Genomic DNA, 17,894 nt, shown 5'->3' on the forward strand with positions numbered 1-17,894 from the left:
CTTATGGTTTAAGTGTTCTTAAAGAAGGAACACAATCTAATATTTAATTGCAAGAAAATCACAAGTGTGGGGGCCATGTTGGCCGTCCACTAGGTGGGGGGGGGGGTAGTAGGCTAGGTTTGTAACTAAGTTAGCTACTTAGGTTAAAAATCAAGTATGTAGTTAGGATTTAGTTACTAGATATTTTATGAGGTGTTATGATGTTCGGGGACCATAACTAGCTTGGTAATGCTAAAACAGTGCTTCTATTGTAAATTTGGTGTTTCGCGTAGTGTCCGGTTGTTCGGTTGGTTACCGGTTCGTTAAGGTGCTAAACTATGCAGTTTAGTGTGCTTTATGTTACTTTTTGTGACACTTTTGATTCCCGATACTTAGGAAAGCATCCAGGGCCATTTAACCATATTTCTGCATGATATTCGATTGTCTAAATGCTGAAAATTGCTAATTTTTGCTGAATTCAGCACTTTGGGTGGGTTTTAGGCACTTTCCGGCACTTAAACTATCACTAGAAAGGCAGTTTTATGATCCTTACTTTCCTACACACTATACTAGTGTAGTACTTGGTTTCTGGCTCATTCTGTGTCTCAACACACGTCTGTCTATGTACTGAACTCCGTCAGCATATTTCTGATTTATTTGATAACTGTGCTAACTGTGTTTCGTGCATCATTTGAACCAATAAAGTTCTCATGCAATAATGATATGACATTAAGCGATATGTGATGCACATGTATGTGTATGGCAATAATCAGGAAACAATTAAAGTCATTAATTGAAATTCAGCACAGTCACTAAGCACTAATCATGGTTTAATAGTTGTACGGATACCTGAAATTTTGACAGTTGTCATAGTTAACCTCTCTTAATTGGTAAAACATAATCAACCAATAATCAAGCTAACCGATGAACGCAAATAGCCGACCCATACACCCACGAGGCTTCAATTCACAACAATAGAACCCAACTTAGAACTAGCTCTCCTACCGGTAATTCTATCAACTGTCACACCCCGAAATATCAGAGCTTGGCGTGACTGGACCGGTATCTTCATTGCACAGCGGAAGCAAATAAGCTAAGACTTCTAGAAAAAGAACGCCGCTAAGAACTCGAATTCCCATGGGTTCTCCTATTCCAACCGTTCCATAGTTTTGAAAATGCAACCTGAGAAAGAACATGCGAAAAAGTCAACATAAAGTTGAGCGAGTTCATAGTTTGTTTTGAAAAAGATTTAAAACAAATCTTTTTTTTTTTTATAACCGGTTTAAAAGTTATTGAGAAAATATAGTAAAATCATTTCTCGGCATGATATATGAAAGTTGTGAGTCTAGCCCACGAGAGTCTTTGTAAGCAGGACCAACTCGTCCTCTTACTTGTACGTAAGTTGAAAACATTATCAAAGTTTGTAAATACATGTATTATGAGTTTGCGTCAAATGAGTATTAAAACATTTGAAAGTTATAGTGTTGCAAGTTGGTATGTAAAGCGTCTATGAACATGTTGATCATTAATGTTTCGCGAGGACATTAATATATGCGACGACATAGGAGGTACTCAACCCGCGTAGGCAAATTTTTAGTGTCGAATCACCTCGACTGGGACACAACAGCACTCTAAGTGGTCACCCATGGACCGTGAGTGGGGCTCGCCCGTACCCGTTAGATCTAACCTTTGTTCCTTGGTCCTCAAAAGGATTAATGGCACCTCAGTTACAGCCTATGCTCACATGATCTAAGAGTTCATTCCATAACTTAATCATACCTAAGTTTGACATGTATTTCCCCCCGAAAGTTGTAAACCGAAACGTTGAAAGAAAAGGGGGACATGATCTCACTGAGTTGTCTCGTTTTTCGTACGCAGGCCAACCCAGTTTCGTTGTAGTAACTAGGACATTCCCGTCACTAGTCATGAAAATCATGCACGTTTTGTAAAACCGGTATGTTTGTATAAACTGTTCGTAAACTTTTCGAGTTCGTTGAAATTCATTTGCAACATAGTTTATAAATATGTGTTTTCGTTCATCAAAATAGTGTTTGCTTTTGCAAAAACTTGCATGTCTTTCCACCCTCGAAAACATTTATAAAAAAAATGTAAAACAGTAAAAAGTGGGGGTTATGAACTCACCTGGACTTCCATGTGCTATGCTAGCCTAGCGTGATTCTGTGGTGTCATTCCAAGAATGTGAACTCGCTAGCGCGCAACTAAAGCATTCCTAATCAAGGAAAAATTATGAGTTTCTAATTTAAACGTAGCTAAACTACGTGTCCGAGCTCTACCGAATCGTTAACTAAACGATTCTATAAAGGTGTTGTTAGTTTGACTAAGAATAACCAATCGATGGTTATTTGATCCCGTTTATAATCGGGATGATACTAAGTCGTGAAAACGACTTAGTTTCCGAGGGTTTAGGATATATATATTTATATATATATTAATATAAATATATTTATGAACTCGTGTTAGTTGTCATGAATAGAATTACGTGTACGGATAAAGGCGCTTCTTGCTGTGTCGTATATAATGCGGTAATATACCGTTGTTTTCGTATGATGGAAATAAATAAATATATACATATATATATGTATATGTATATATATCTATTCGAATACTTGACGTTGAAACGAATATAACAAATATATTCTTTTTATAAAACTGTTCGAACTCTAAATAGTTGAGATAAACATAAACAATTATATTTATATATATGATTTTCGAATGCTAAACGTTTGAAGTATTAATTCCGAATCGCTGACGTTTGGAACAATCCAAAATATATACATCTATATATATTTACCATATCTTATGAAGACATAACATAGTATATATGTTCAGATTCTATTTATATATTGTTTCAAAAGCATGCATGAATATATATGCAGTACTTATATAAACTTTATCAAAGTTTATTATAAAATAAAGTTGTAATTTAGGTCTTAATGTAAGACCATGAGTATACCAACATATATACAGAACTATGTTGTGAAATAAATTATTGTCGAAAACCTTTCAAAGTAAAGAGAAAATATGGTACAAGTATCCGAGTTTTGTTAACTTATAACGTCATCGAAATAAGTATGCCTTTATATTTATTTTATAGGAAAGATTCGAATTTCGATAAGTGTCGTTTAGACAATATAATTATGTTTGTATTTCGGATTTTTTACAAAATCGGGCAGAGTTACCTCTGTTTTTCGAATAACCTCGACAATCAAAGTTGTCGTATTTGTCAAACTCCACAATAATTCAATCAATGTAATCAAATATAAAACTTTCGCCGCGAAATAAACTATCGACTAAATATAAAATCTTGTAACGAAATGTCGGTTCGAGCTCGGTCGCGTATAACTATACTAAAAATCTAAACTAATTTCCGCGTCACTAAAACTTTACCGCGTCTCGTGTTGACTGAGTTTGACCTCAGTTGACCGAGTCAATCAGAACTGTTGACCGTTGTTGACTTATGTTGACCCGAACCTGAATCGAAAATAAGAGGTCGGAACCGAGTAAAATCTGAAGTATGTTTTACTCAGATTCGAAACGTAACCAAACCTGAACCGAACCAAGTTAACTCGTCTGACCCGAGTTGACTCACCGACCGAGTTGACTCGTTTGAGTCATCCGAACCGCCTGACCGTACCGAACCCGAAACATGGACCAACATCACATCTGCATAGACTGAATTGAATCCGGACCAGAACCCGGACCAAACACCACCGTTGCCGTCGGCCACCGCCGGTAACCCATCGGAGTATTACTGCCGTTGTCGACCACCAAAACCAATCTGATCCGCTGAACTATAACTGAGACTGCAAGACCCGAGATAAAACCCGAAACAAAACAAAACTGCATACCATTCGAACAACCAAGCTGAACTGAACCTGACCTGAAATGTGCTCACCGTCGGACCGCGACTCCGATCGTCGCCACGCCACCGTCGACGGCGGCGGCTCTCCTCTAAACTCTCCGGTTTCTCTCTCTCAGTCTCCCTTAGATATCTTTGTCGCTAATATGTTTCGTCGACGCCACTGTTCACACCGAAAATCAAGGAGTTAAAAGGGTGGTTGAGTGTGCGTGAGTGGCCGGAATATCAGAGCTGAAATATCACCGGAGTGTCGCTGGAATCTGGCTCCGGTTATCGAACCAGAAGAACGAGAGTTAAAGGAGATGAGGGTTTATAATCTGTGACTTTTGTGTGTGTATTTGAATGATTTGTTCTTGTTCATAAGTATGAGTTAGGGTTTCTACAAAGGTATGAAAAGAAGGATGGAGAGAGATGAGGGAAAACTAAATGGTAAGGGGGTGTTTACGGCTGATGGTATGAAAAAGGGATTAGGGTTTCTCACTTTAATACCACTTATATATACTAGGTTTAGTTAGTGGGCTTTGGGCTTGGGCCCAAGGCCCACAAGCCCAATCTTGTGTTTTAATTGGCCCGCTCGTTCCTACGAACCCGTTGTCAAAACACGAGCATTATCTAAGATCGTAAAATAAAATTGAAAGACATGTAAAATTAGTGTCGGTAGATGTCGTTTGCGCGTTCGTTCGTCGATAACGATAATAATCGCGTAAAGTCGCGTCATTCGTTGCTTTAAACCGTTTTCCGATCCGGTTTCGACTACTGATATAAAAATTTAATTTCAAAGTTCAAATGCATTGTAAAAATTTAATATTTGTCGGCGTTGTTAGTAATTTTTTTCCGACATCAGTTCATTAGCGTTTATCGTTACGCAGTTGTTCCGAAAATTGTCATATGCGCATTTTAACGTCCGATAAGCGTTCGTAGGCATCCAGGAGCCTAATTAAGTTAATTCGTGCTTTAAACGCTATTTATTATCGCTCTAAACGTTTGTTAATCGCGTAACTAAAAAGGCGTTAATTACGGGTTGTCACATTCTCCCCCTGTTGCAGAAATTTCGTCCTCGAAATTTAGATCATGCTATCTCCTCAGAGTTGTGTCGTTCGCAGGTAAGTCCGAAAAATTCCAAAGTGAATGACAAGGGATTGAATCAAGACTTATTCAAATTACGTGAATGCAAGGACATTCTGTATCAATATGAACCCAACGGTTTAACAGAGTTTGTTCCAGAAATCAATGTCACGTGAACGAGATGTTGTGATACTATCACCAATGTGACTAGGTTTACTAGGTTCAACAAAAGAGGAGATTCAACCAATGGAATTCCAAATGAACATTCGCAAACTGCAAATCAATTTTTGAAGCAACAGAATTTACTACCAACAGAATCTTGCGTTGGTTGTTGTATGATTGAAACTCGAATTCAACAAGCTCAAATAAATAGAATCATAAAAATGATTTATCAACTATCGAACCCTTAAACGAATAAAATCACGCGTTGACATTATTGAGTTGCAAGGATACACCGAAATGAAATTCAACCGAACCTGGTGTATCATCGTCTTAATACATAGTTGCATTAAGACTACTTAAATGATTAGTCAAACAAAACGCATACATAGTTTCGCATGAATTATTGATCATGATTAGCACAAGCTACAAGTTTATACCGACGCCACAAGGTGTCGTAGTGATTGAAATAATTCAATAATAGTGGGGACCGAACAAGCGTCACCGTGTTTCAATTGAAATGAAGCAGATGAATAATGTTTTTCGATCGAAGAAGATGGAAAGCAACGAATATCACAAGATGTCCGATCGATACTGAAAGAACCGTTAAGAGGTACACCGAAATATGACATGAACTTGTGTACCATTATCTTAATACACGATTGTATTAAGACTGCCTTAATATGATAAACCAACAAAGCGGATTTAATATCAATAAACAAATAAATAAATAATTAAATCCGTACATGAGGTGAGCAACAAGGTTAGCGCAAGCTTCAAACTTGTGAAAGACGTCACCACAAGGTGATCGTGATTAAAGAAACAATTCAATGAAGTTGAAGACCAAACAAGCATGTTATGGTTCAAAGCAAATGAAGCGCTTGTTGGGATTATTTCAAATATGATGGCCTCAATCCATCATATGGAATCTTGAATCGAATATATATTACGAGCAAGTTCAAACAATTGAACTTGGTTTAGGCATACTCCAACAGTGGATGCATGTATCAACAAGAAAATTTCGACATGGTTACAATGAAAAACCATGTATGTAGCTTGAAAGGAAATGAGTTTCAACGAGTTCGTTGACCCGATATCAAAGAGTCAACGTTGTGCAACAATACAGTCATCCAAATCACAATGCAAGAATCGACATAGCGAAACAATTTCGAGTGAAGCCACATGCGTAACGAACAACGCATGTGTAACATATGAATTTGTCAAGAATGAAGCAATTAAGTGTTCGTTATCATGAAATAAAATCTTCGTGATGCAATAGCCATTAGGGGGAGTAGAAATGCAAAAATCTACTCACTATATGCAAGAAGTCGAAATTTCAACAAAAGAAATGTAAGGACTTTACCTGGAATTCCGAACATAGCGTAATCTCCATTAATGAGGGAGGGGGAGTGCGAAGAAATGTGACTTCTTATGCAGTGCCCATAGTTGTGAGTCTCATTAGACTAAACACCCACTGTTATGAAATCTTGTTTAAGCATAACTTAGCGAGATTCGAGCCGTTTGCAGGATCATGTGGCAAAGTGTCGTATTTCGGTTGGTAGTTCTCTTGCTGACGGGGTTAGTATCGTTGTTGTCGTGTCCATTTGTGTTTTCCCCAAGGCCTCGCCTCGAGAGTCGTGTGTGATGTACTTTGACGTCCGTTGACGTGTAGTTTTGGTTTCATGTAAACTTGTGAACTAGCGTTTCGTTCCGCGTAGGTGTTACCTGCTCGGGTAAGTAAGATAGCATAGACGACATAATATAATGGCGTTTGCCCGAGTTAATAGTTGCAGTTCCTACATAATGACCTTTAATGGATTTTGACATAAATTCTCCAAAGGTCCTAGATGCATGTTATCAAAACACTCAAGGTTTTTGTTTAATGTATGAATCTGTTTCGTGAACCGTGTATCAACACAACACTTGTGTATGTTTAAAACCAAAATTGTGGACTCATTGTTTTCGGCAACGGTTGGAAACCCATATTCAGTCCTAGGCGTTCTGTATGTGCTCAAGTCTTAATAATCTAAGTCCCCAGAGGATAGTGAGGTTAGAGCCTAGGTATCTGATCAGAGACCTAATTCGCTGAAACCTATAGCTCTGATACCAATCTGTCACACCCCGAAATATCAGAGCTTGGCGTGACTGGACCGGTATCTTCATTGCACAGCGGAAGCAAATAAGCTAAGACTTCTAGAAAAAGAACGCCGCTAAGAACTCGAATTCCCATGGGTTCTCCTATTCCAACCGTTCCATAGTTTTGAAAATGCAACCTGAGAAAGAACATGCGAAAAAGTCAACATAAAGTTGAGCGAGTTCATAGTTTGTTTTGAAAAAGATTTAAAACAAATCTTTTTTTTTTATAACCGGTTTAAAAGTTATTGAGAAAATATAGTAAAATCATTTCTCGGCATGATATATGAAAGTTGTGAGTCTAGCCCACGAGAGTCTTTGTAAGCAGGACCAACTCGTCCTCTTACTTGTACGTAAGTTGAAAACATTATCAAAGTTTGTAAATACATGTATTATGAGTTTGCGTCAAATGAGTATTAAAACATTTGAAAGTTATAGTGTTGCAAGTTGGTATGTAAAGCGTCTATGAACATGTTGATCATTAATGTTTCGCGAGGACATTAATATATGCGACGACATAGGAGGTACTCAACCCGCGTAGGCAAATTTTTAGTGTCGAATCACCTCGACTGGGACACAACAGCACTCTAAGTGGTCACCCATGGACCGTGAGTGGGGCTCGCCCGTACCCGTTAGATCTAACCTTTGTTCCTTGGTCCTCAAAAGGATTAATGGCACCTCAGTTACAGCCTATGCTCACATGATCTAAGAGTTCATTCCATAACTTAATCATACCTAAGTTTGACATGTATTTCCCCCCGAAAGTTGTAAACCGAAACGTTGAAAGAAAAGGGGGACATGATCTCACTGAGTTGTCTCGTTTTTCGTACGCAGGCCAACCCAGTTTCGTTGTAGTAACTAGGACATTCCCGTCACTAGTCATGAAAATCATGCACGTTTTGTAAAACCGGTATGTTTGTATAAACTGTTCGTAAACTTTTCGAGTTCGTTGAAATTCATTTGCAACATAGTTTATAAATATGTGTTTTCGTTCATCAAAATAGTGTTTGCTTTTGCAAAAACTTGCATGTCTTTCCACCCCCGAAAACATTTATAAAAAAAATGTAAAACAGTAAAAAGTGGGGGTTATGAACTCACCTGGACTTCCATGTGCTATGCTAGCCTAGCGTGATTCTGTGGTGTCATTCCAAGAATGTGAACTCGCTAGCGCGCAACTAAAGCATTCCTAATCAAGGAAAAATTATGAGTTTCTAATTTAAACGTAGCTAAACTACGTGTCCGAGCTCTACCGAATCGTTAACTAAACGATTCTATAAAGGTGTTGTTAGTTTGACTAAGAATAACCAATCGATGGTTATTTGATCCCGTTTATAATCGGGATGATACTAAGTCGTGAAAACGACTTAGTTTCCGAGGGTTTAGGATATATATATTTATATATATATTAATATAAATATATTTATGAACTCGTGTTAGTTGTCATGAATAGAATTACGTGTACGGATAAAGGCGCTTCTTGCTGTGTCGTATATAATGCGGTAATATACCGTTGTTTTCGTATGATGGAAATAAATAAATATATACATATATATATGTATATGTATATATATCTATTCGAATACTTGACGTTGAAACGAATATAACAAATATATTCTTTTTATAAAACTGTTCGAACTCTAAATAGTTGAGATAAACATAAACAATTATATTTATATATATGATTTTCGAATGCTAAACGTTTGAAGTATTAATTCCGAATCGCTGACGTTTGGAACAATCCAAAATATATACATCTATATATATTTACCATATCTTATGAAGACATAACATAGTATATATGTTCAGATTCTATTTATATATTGTTTCAAAAGCATGCATGAATATATATGCAGTACTTATATAAACTTTATCAAAGTTTATTATAAAATAAAGTTGTAATTTAGGTCTTAATGTAAGACCATGAGTATACCAACATATATACAGAACTATGTTGTGAAATAAATTATTGTCGAAAACCTTTCAAAGTAAAGAGAAAATATGGTACAAGTATCCGAGTTTTGTTAACTTATAACGTCATCGAAATAAGTATGCCTTTATATTTATTTTATAGGAAAGATTCGAATTTCGATAAGTGTCGTTTAGACAATATAATTATGTTTGTATTTCGGATTTTTTACAAAATCGGGCAGAGTTACCTCTGTTTTTCGAATAACCTCGACAATCAAAGTTGTCGTATTTGTCAAACTCCACAATAATTCAATCAATGTAATCAAATATAAAACTTTCGCCGCGAAATAAACTATCGACTAAATATAAAATCTTGTAACGAAATGTCGGTTCGAGCTCGGTCGCGTATAACTATACTAAAAATCTAAACTAATTTCCGCGTCACTAAAACTTTACCGCGTCTCGTGTTGACTGAGTTTGACCTCAGTTGACCGAGTCAATCAGAACTGTTGACCGTTGTTGACTTATGTTGACCCGAACCTGAATCGAAAATAAGAGGTCAGAACCGAGTAAAATCTGAAGTATGTTTTACTCAGATTCGAAACGTAACCAAACCTGAACCGAACCAAGTTAACTCGTCTGACCCGAGTTGACTCACCGACCGAGTTGACTCGTTTGAGTCATCCGAACCGCCTGACCGTACCGAACCCGAAACATGGACCAACATCACATCTGCATAGACTGAATTGAATCCGGACCAGAACCCGGACCAAACACCACCGTTGCCGTCGGCCACCGCCGGTAACCCATCGGAGTATTACTGCCGTTGTCGACCACCAAAACCAATCTGATCCGCTGAACTATAACTGAGACTGCAAGACCCGAGATAAAACCCGAAACAAAACAAAACTGCATACCATTCGAACAACCAAGCTGAACTGAACCTGACCTGAAATGTGCTCACCGTCGGACCGCGACTCCGATCGTCGCCACGCCACCGTCGACGGCGGCGGCTCTCCTCTAAACTCTCCGGTTTCTCTCTCTCAGTCTCCCTTAGATATCTTTGTCGCTAATATGTTTCGTCGACGCCACTGTTCACACCGAAAATCAAGGAGTTAAGAGGGTGGTTGAGTGTGCGTGAGTGGCCGGAATATCAGAGCTGAAATATCACCGGAGTGTCGCTGGAATCTGGCTCCGGTTATCGAACCAGAAGAACGAGAGTTAAAGGAGATGAGGGTTTATAATCTGTGACTTTTGTGTGTGTATTTGAATGATTTGTCCTTGTTCATAAGTATGAGTTAGGGTTTCTACAAAGGTATGAAAAGAAGGATGGAGAGAGATGAGGGAAAACTAAATGGTAAGGGGGTGTTTACGGCTGATGGTATGAAAAAGGGATTAGGGTTTCTCACTTTAATACCACTTATATATACTAGGTTTAGTTAGTGGGCTTTGGGCTTGGGCCCAAGGCCCACAAGCCCAATCTTGTGTTTTAATTGGCCCGCTCGTTCCTACGAACCCGTTGTCAAAACACGAGCATTATCTAAGATCGTAAAATAAAATTGAAAGACATGTAAAATTAGTGTCGGTAGATGTCGTTTGCGCGTTCGTTCGTCGATAACGATAATAATCGCGTAAAGTCGCGTCATTCGTTGCTTTAAACCGTTTTCCGATCCGGTTTCGACTACTGATATAAAAATTTAATTTCAAAGTTCAAATGCATTGTAAAAATTTAATATTTGTCGGCGTTGTTAGTAATTTTTTTCCGACATCAGTTCATTAGCGTTTATCGTTACGCAGTTGTTCCGAAAATTGTCATATGCGCATTTTAACGTCCGATAAGCGTTCGTAGGCATCCAGGAGCCTAATTAAGTTAATTCGTGCTTTAAACGCTATTTATTATCGCTCTAAACGTTTGTTAATCGCGTAACTAAAAAGGCGTTAATTACGGGTTGTCACATCAACGCCTTAAAATGAGGGTGAAACACCAAAGACTCTTAGAAACCTCGGCTATACACACAAACCAAGAAACTCGGTAAGAACCATACCTAGGGAATCGCCCAATACCCATGACCCGTAACCCACTCGTACACTGTGCCATGGTGCACCAAGTGTCGCACTTATAGACATTTAGTCGGAAACCGACACCTTACCATCAAACTACTATTCAATCAACCTACCACAACCATCTCACTGGTCAACCTAATTCCCCATACATATTCTAGACATAGTAACCCTAAACATACATGCCAATACCAATGAAGCTTGACTACCTATAAGTCCATTTTGCTAAAAAAAATACTTTTCAAAACCAAGTTTTCCACGAAAATTTTCATGCACAACTTTTCTGATGTAAAATACGTTCAATGGAAAAAGCTCACTGCTTAAAACCTTCTCAAAATCACTAATACGCAATTCTAAATCTAAACACGTGGCCAGAAAAATTTCATAAGATCGGACAACCTACAACGTATGCGAATCCAAATTTTAAACTAAAATAGCATTTCCTTTACAAACAACATCTTTCGTCGTAAATTACTACTTTCTCCCAATACCCTCTCGACATTCACGAGTCTGATTCTCCATTCCCAACGAACCCGATCTACTTGATTCAGCAAACTCAATGATTTGTTCCATCAACCATATACACATGCATATCGTTATACATGTTTCAACTTATACAATCAATATTTCATGACAATCTTACACATATCAGTATTCACACTTCGATTTATATAGTCAAAATTATAGAATAAACTTGTGTGTGCTTAACCTCATTTATACTTCAACTTATACGCTCGATATTAGAAGTTAATCTTATACGTGTTTGTCATCAATCATACTCAAATTCATACATTCTCACTACGTGGTACTCATACTTGAGTCCATACATGTGCATAACCTGAGTGGTTTTGCCTACGTTAGACACACACATACTTAAATACAATCATATATACATGCTTAATTTTTCATACGCTATCACACACACATCCTAGTTTGTAATGCTAAAGTTCACCCTTGACCCATACACTACTAGTAGAGACTATGCAGATCATGCAATGGCCAGGATAATCATGGGTGCACACGAGATTATAACGGTAGGCGCATGAAAAACCGTAGTAGGTTCTATTGTGTGTCGTAGCATGGAACGTAACATGACATCGAATAGCGAAACGGGTGTAACATGGTTAAAACATGGTGGATACGCCGCTTGTACTTCCTATATATAAGTGTTCCTACCATGTTAACAAACTTTCATAAAAGGTGCCATGTAAAATTCGGTGTTATTCGGACCTTAGTAAATACGATCATCTAACAACAAACTATGGTGCCTCACAAGCCTTTCCTTGGTTATACCCAAACTCACTTTGAAACGCTTAATACTCGGTTTGTCTATAACAAAATCCCATACCCAAAATCGTTAGCCACAACGGCTACAACTATCACTACCATCCTTCAACGCTTTACGTTCACATTTGATCTGGTACTTTTGCTATTTTTACCTCTTGCGTATAGCTATTAAATCGCTCATCCACACCTATGACAGAATCATCCCCAACTATTCACTCTGCATTCCGTCTAAATCTTATATATAGTAATTCGGCCTAAACACTCATTCCATTTTAGCAAGTATTCTCACAAACTCGATTCGGCCAAAGATATTTTGGAAATTTTATTTCATCCTTTATTACACTCAAACACCAACTAGTTGGCCCATTTACTGCCAAAACCTTTTGAAAACCATGAATATTTACCATCCTATTTTCTCACCAATAAACATTTTCCTACGACTCGTGATTTTCCTAATACGCTTTAGAACCGATAAGATTTTTTCTTACAAACTACGGTGCGGGCCGCCACATTACATCAGATTACATCTTTATTTATACTAAAACTTTTTCACTCCATAGGTCGCATTTTCTAAAGGCAAATTGGAAATAAATAATCCCACCTAACTCAATTTGGCCGATAATAATCCAAAGTCAGTTATTGGCCGATAATAATCCGATCTGGTTAATGTTTTTTGTAAAATATTCTGCTATTAAAATAGCTTAACGGGGTTAAGTTTTTTTTTCCAAATTATAAATCGATGTTGTAGGGCTTTTGATCAGAACGAGGATACGAGTCGGTTGATGTAAAACTTACCTCGAAATACTGCCCCAACCCACGAAAACGGTGCTTCAATTCGGGTGTTTAAACTTCCAATTAACAAAAATCAAGCCATTTCGAGCACAATTTCGAGGTGAGTTTTACATCAATCGACTCGTATCCTCGTTCTGATCAAAAGCCCTAAAACATCGATTTGTAATTCGGAAAAAAAACTTAACTCCAATAAGCTATTTTAAGGCAAACTATTTTACAAAAAAAAAATAATAAAAAAAATTGACTTTTTCGGATTATTATCGGCCAATAACTGACTTGGGATTATTATCGCCCAAATTGAGTTGGGTGGGATTATTTATTTCCAATTGGCCTTTTCTAAAACACTCCTTTCACCGAGTTGTCCAAATTCGGTCAACTTCGCATCGCCTATATAAACACATACACATTTTACTTATTTTACACTTACGTACGGTTGATGTCCCAATCAACCGTGAACTACCAATTTAGCCAAAACTTTGACACGTACATTTTTAAACACGCTTATACATAAACGATGCTTCAGCACTAATCAATAAAGTTTCTCGTCTTAGCCAAACATTTTAACCAATTATCACTCATATCGAACCACCAGAGAACCATCTATTCGCCGAGTGTCCGCTTGAATAAATTTCAAGATGAAATTTACTAAAGTAGGGGAGACTGTAACGCTTCGCATTTCTGTACTTTCCTTATTTAGAAAATGTATTCGTATTTCTATTTCTAGAAACTAGTAATCGTATCGTATTTGTATTTCCTTTCCAATCTTGTAATCCGAGACCTTGATCCTAATGTACGCTACAATCTTTAATGCATGTTTATAAACGAAAACCGATACTTGAAATACTTGAATTGTCAGTTATACATGCATTTATACTCACACACTACTCTAATATACTTGATATACTTAAAACCGGCTAAAATACGAGAAAATGGCGCAACATAACCCTCTCACGTGGACCACTTCTAGTACGGACCACCCTCCCACACAGATCGCACTCTCTCGCATGAATCACCCTCACCCGCACGAACCACTCACCTGCACGAATCACTCATTCGCACGAACAACACTCACTCACACGAAACACACTCATTCACATGAAACACTCCTTCACACGAAGCAACGCTGTGACGGGAATTCGTGCAAATCAGCAACAGTGAGCATTTTTTTTCTTTTTACCTTTTTCACCCTTTTTCCAAATCCCAACCACCACCAACTTCATTAACTACCTAAAACCTAATCCCACCTTATAAATAGGAACCTCCATACACTCCTAAACACTTTCCAAACACCTTAATCGCTCTCAAGTTCTCTCATTTCTCTCAAATCTTCAAGTTCTTGGCAGAAAGTTCTAAGTGTTCAAGTGAGCTTTCAACTCACTTTATTCTACATTTCTTCATGTTTTCTTCTTTCATTCTACTTGGATAACCTCTAGGAAGGTTTCCACAAGTTTGCCACGGCAAAGTAAGGTGGAACCTCACTATATTTGAGGTCCAAAGTAGTGTTATAATTCTGCTTTAATTTATGTTCTTATTACTTGTATATTTTAATTGAAGCTTGGTGAAATCTTGTGCCCACCATGCTCCCTACTTTGCTTATAGTTTTAGGCTTGTGTGTGAATAATTTTCACCAAGAAATAAGACTCAAAACCTCTTTTAAATTTTGTCCAAAGTATTCTGAGTGTTGAAACCATCCAAGCTTTCAACCTTTAATGTTGAAAGGCTTGTGTTTTGCTAAAGGTGTGAATCATGGAAGCCTTCGCTCTCCAAACTTGTCCCACTACCTCACTTGTTCATACTTTAGTTTAGATTCCCACTACTAAGTCTCAAACGATTTCCATAAAGGGACAAGACTACATCACGTCCCCAAACACTTTTCATGATTGGGAAGCACGCATCTAGTTTGCTCACTTGGTCATTTATAGATTCAGTAGGTTAACGTTCTTATTCTTCTTATGATTCATGACCAACCAAGCTTATCAACTATGTTTATATACTTGTGTTTTGGTGAATCATACAAAGAGGTTTAATGGATGGAAATCATTTTACCTCCATGTTTCACCTACATGATAATACTTGATGGACGAAATGATAAATATACTAAATAATATATAATATATACCTTTTAACCGAACTCTTGATACTAACCGGTTTATAGTTTGAGGTCAAGAACATAGGGTTAGAGTATCTTAGTTTCTACTTTCTAGACTCCTAGTTTAAGATTCTAATGGGCGTATTAGTGACCATGAAAACACATGAAAACATAATGTCCAAACGAGTATCTAGATGAGATATATTTTTGTTGCATATATACTTTTTCATATTCAACTCCGAATCCAAATTCTCTATGAACTCCATATATTCATACAACTTTGTTTCCCCAATGTAGGGTAACCTTGGTGCTCCAAACTCAAGAACTCATCCAACTCACTTTCGTGGGAACTCTACGTAAACTGTGAGTATACATGACCCCCTTTCCATTTTGACACTTTTGGGTGCAATATATATAACATATTAAAACTCACACAAACACGTATATGCAAATACTTTATTCATACAATCGAATCCAATATACTTGCTTTATACGTTTATACTTAGAAGTACATGCATGTTAGAAGCCATTCTTGCACTATACTTTATCATTAACTTCGTACAAGCCTCCCTTACCATGTATGGCGCTATAGGAGTAGCACACCGCCCGTATTCTTGTGGTCATGTTAAGTTTATACATACAAAACGATGTTGTCGTTGCGATGATAAGATTACGCTAGTGGAATCTTTGGGTTGACAAGTATGTGAGGCATGCTAGACTATGTTATGTTATGCCCTTGTATACGTTATTGCCAAGCAGATTTCGTTAAATTCTTTTATACATATGCTAGTATACTAAAACTTGTATGCTCGCCAATGCTTTATGTGTTGACATGTTACTTTAATATATATTGCATGATTGAGATCTCGAAGTGTTGAAAATAATCTAGTAGGAAGGACTAGAAACGCACCAAACTTTAGCCGATATGTCACTTTGTTGTATCTTTGGTTTCAAATCATGTACTTGAACTGTTAGCAATGAAATGAAAATTTACTTTTTAAGTGCTTGTCACAATTAGTGGTTGTGATGTCTCTTAAAATCTCGTTTTCATCTCACTCCGATGTTTCCGCCATCGTTGGGGTGTGACAATTGTGGTGTTGCTCGGGCCTTGATTGTCTGAACCATAACCTTTCAAGTTCTAGCCAAAAAAGGGAGGTTTCATATTTGAATTCATGGCTTAATTTTTGCGGTGTAAATTGGGATTTCGATGTTTTGGGGGTTGAACTTCGTCTAATGGATGGCCTCAAAAGTTTCACAAGGGCTGTTGGTGGTGGTTGCAGCCTGGTAGGTGGTAGTGGTGGGTTGGTGATGGTGACTAGAGATGGAGATATAGAGATAGATAGAGAGAGAGAGAGAGAGAGAGATTGTTTTATATATTTATATATAAGGACAATATGTAGAAAACCATATGAGTTCAAGAAACTAAAAAATATATGGTTGAAATTGGATGTTACAAACGCTACTTCGTGTTACATATTTTTTACATTAAAAGGTGTAAAAACATGTAGCAGATTTTTTACTTTCACTACACTTTGAAACTCGTAAATTCTATGTTCGACAATGTTACACATTATAAATCCTGCAAAATATGCTATTAAAAACCAAAAAAAATGCAATATGTGATATATATATATATATATACTAGCCGTTTACCCGCGCAATGCGGCGGGAAAAATATCACTTAGGTTGGTGAGTTTAGGGCTATGTACGGGGCGGTTCGGTTTTGAGCCATAACCAAAACCAAATTCGCGATGCAAAGAAAACCACAACACTTGTTAGTAAGTGTAAGGGTGTGCATGAGAAGGTTCAGTTCAGTTGGGTCGTAACTAAAATCTAAATTTTTTGTTAAGATACTTCAAAACCGGTCATGGGGATTTAAAGAGTTTTAAAAGGATGTAAACAAACCGAACTGCGCCAAGCCAACAAAAGCATAACCATAAGCTCAAAACTAATCAAACCAATCCGCCTGTAATTTCTGATCTATATTTAACATTCAAAGCATCGACTTGAGGGTGTTCAAGAGCGTCAACATAAGTTGCAACAAATACGTAACTCGGTAAACTCGTATAAAAGCATAAACACGTATGATTCACGCATAAATTTAAATGCATATATATGTTTACAAAGTATACACTTTAATCACAAAACGTCTACATCAAACAAAACTTTATTTACATAGAATTAGAGAACCTTTATGGGCGTTAATATCCATCCAAAAACCCAAATAAAGAGCCAATGTCACAAAACAAGTATAGTTGATGGGTCGATTTAAGGCTATAGTAACTATAACCATAACAAAAGCATTCAGTAATCATTTTTCAAGAAGCAAAACTGACCGATTAACAACGGTTCAGTTAATCAGTTACGAAACCATGAAGTGTTCAGTTATAAAATTTTAAAAATCTGGTTTACGGTTTTGGTTAATAATCAAAAATTTAAATTAAAAGGTCAACAAATTTTAAGCCAATGAATATTAAAATTAATAAATGTAAGCTGACATGTGAAAGCTTCTTTTTTAAGCAACTAATAATAAGATTAGTT

At 37.1% G+C, this 17,894-nt stretch overlaps 2 long non-coding RNA genes across 2 annotated transcripts; both read right to left on the bottom strand.

Annotated features, from left to right (window-relative positions):
- Positions 1 to 3,253: 3,253 nt before the first annotated feature.
- Positions 3,254 to 4,303, bottom strand: LOC110866191. Its single transcript, XR_002551213.2, has 2 exons — positions 3,547 to 4,303; positions 3,254 to 3,471 (listed from the first exon to the last, which is right to left on the bottom strand). It is a non-coding gene; the product is annotated as an uncharacterized LOC110866191 (long non-coding RNA).
- Positions 4,304 to 9,446: 5,143 nt separating this feature from the next.
- Positions 9,447 to 10,427, bottom strand: LOC110866192. Its single transcript, XR_002551214.2, has 2 exons — positions 9,740 to 10,427; positions 9,447 to 9,664 (listed from the first exon to the last, which is right to left on the bottom strand). It is a non-coding gene; the product is annotated as an uncharacterized LOC110866192 (long non-coding RNA).
- Between the last annotated feature and the right edge of the window lie 7,467 nt (positions 10,428 to 17,894).

The sequence above is a fragment of the Helianthus annuus genome, chromosome 7, assembly GCF_002127325.2.
Source record: "Helianthus annuus cultivar XRQ/B chromosome 7, HanXRQr2.0-SUNRISE, whole genome shotgun sequence".
NCBI classification, from domain to species: Eukaryota; Viridiplantae; Streptophyta; class Magnoliopsida; order Asterales; family Asteraceae; genus Helianthus; species Helianthus annuus.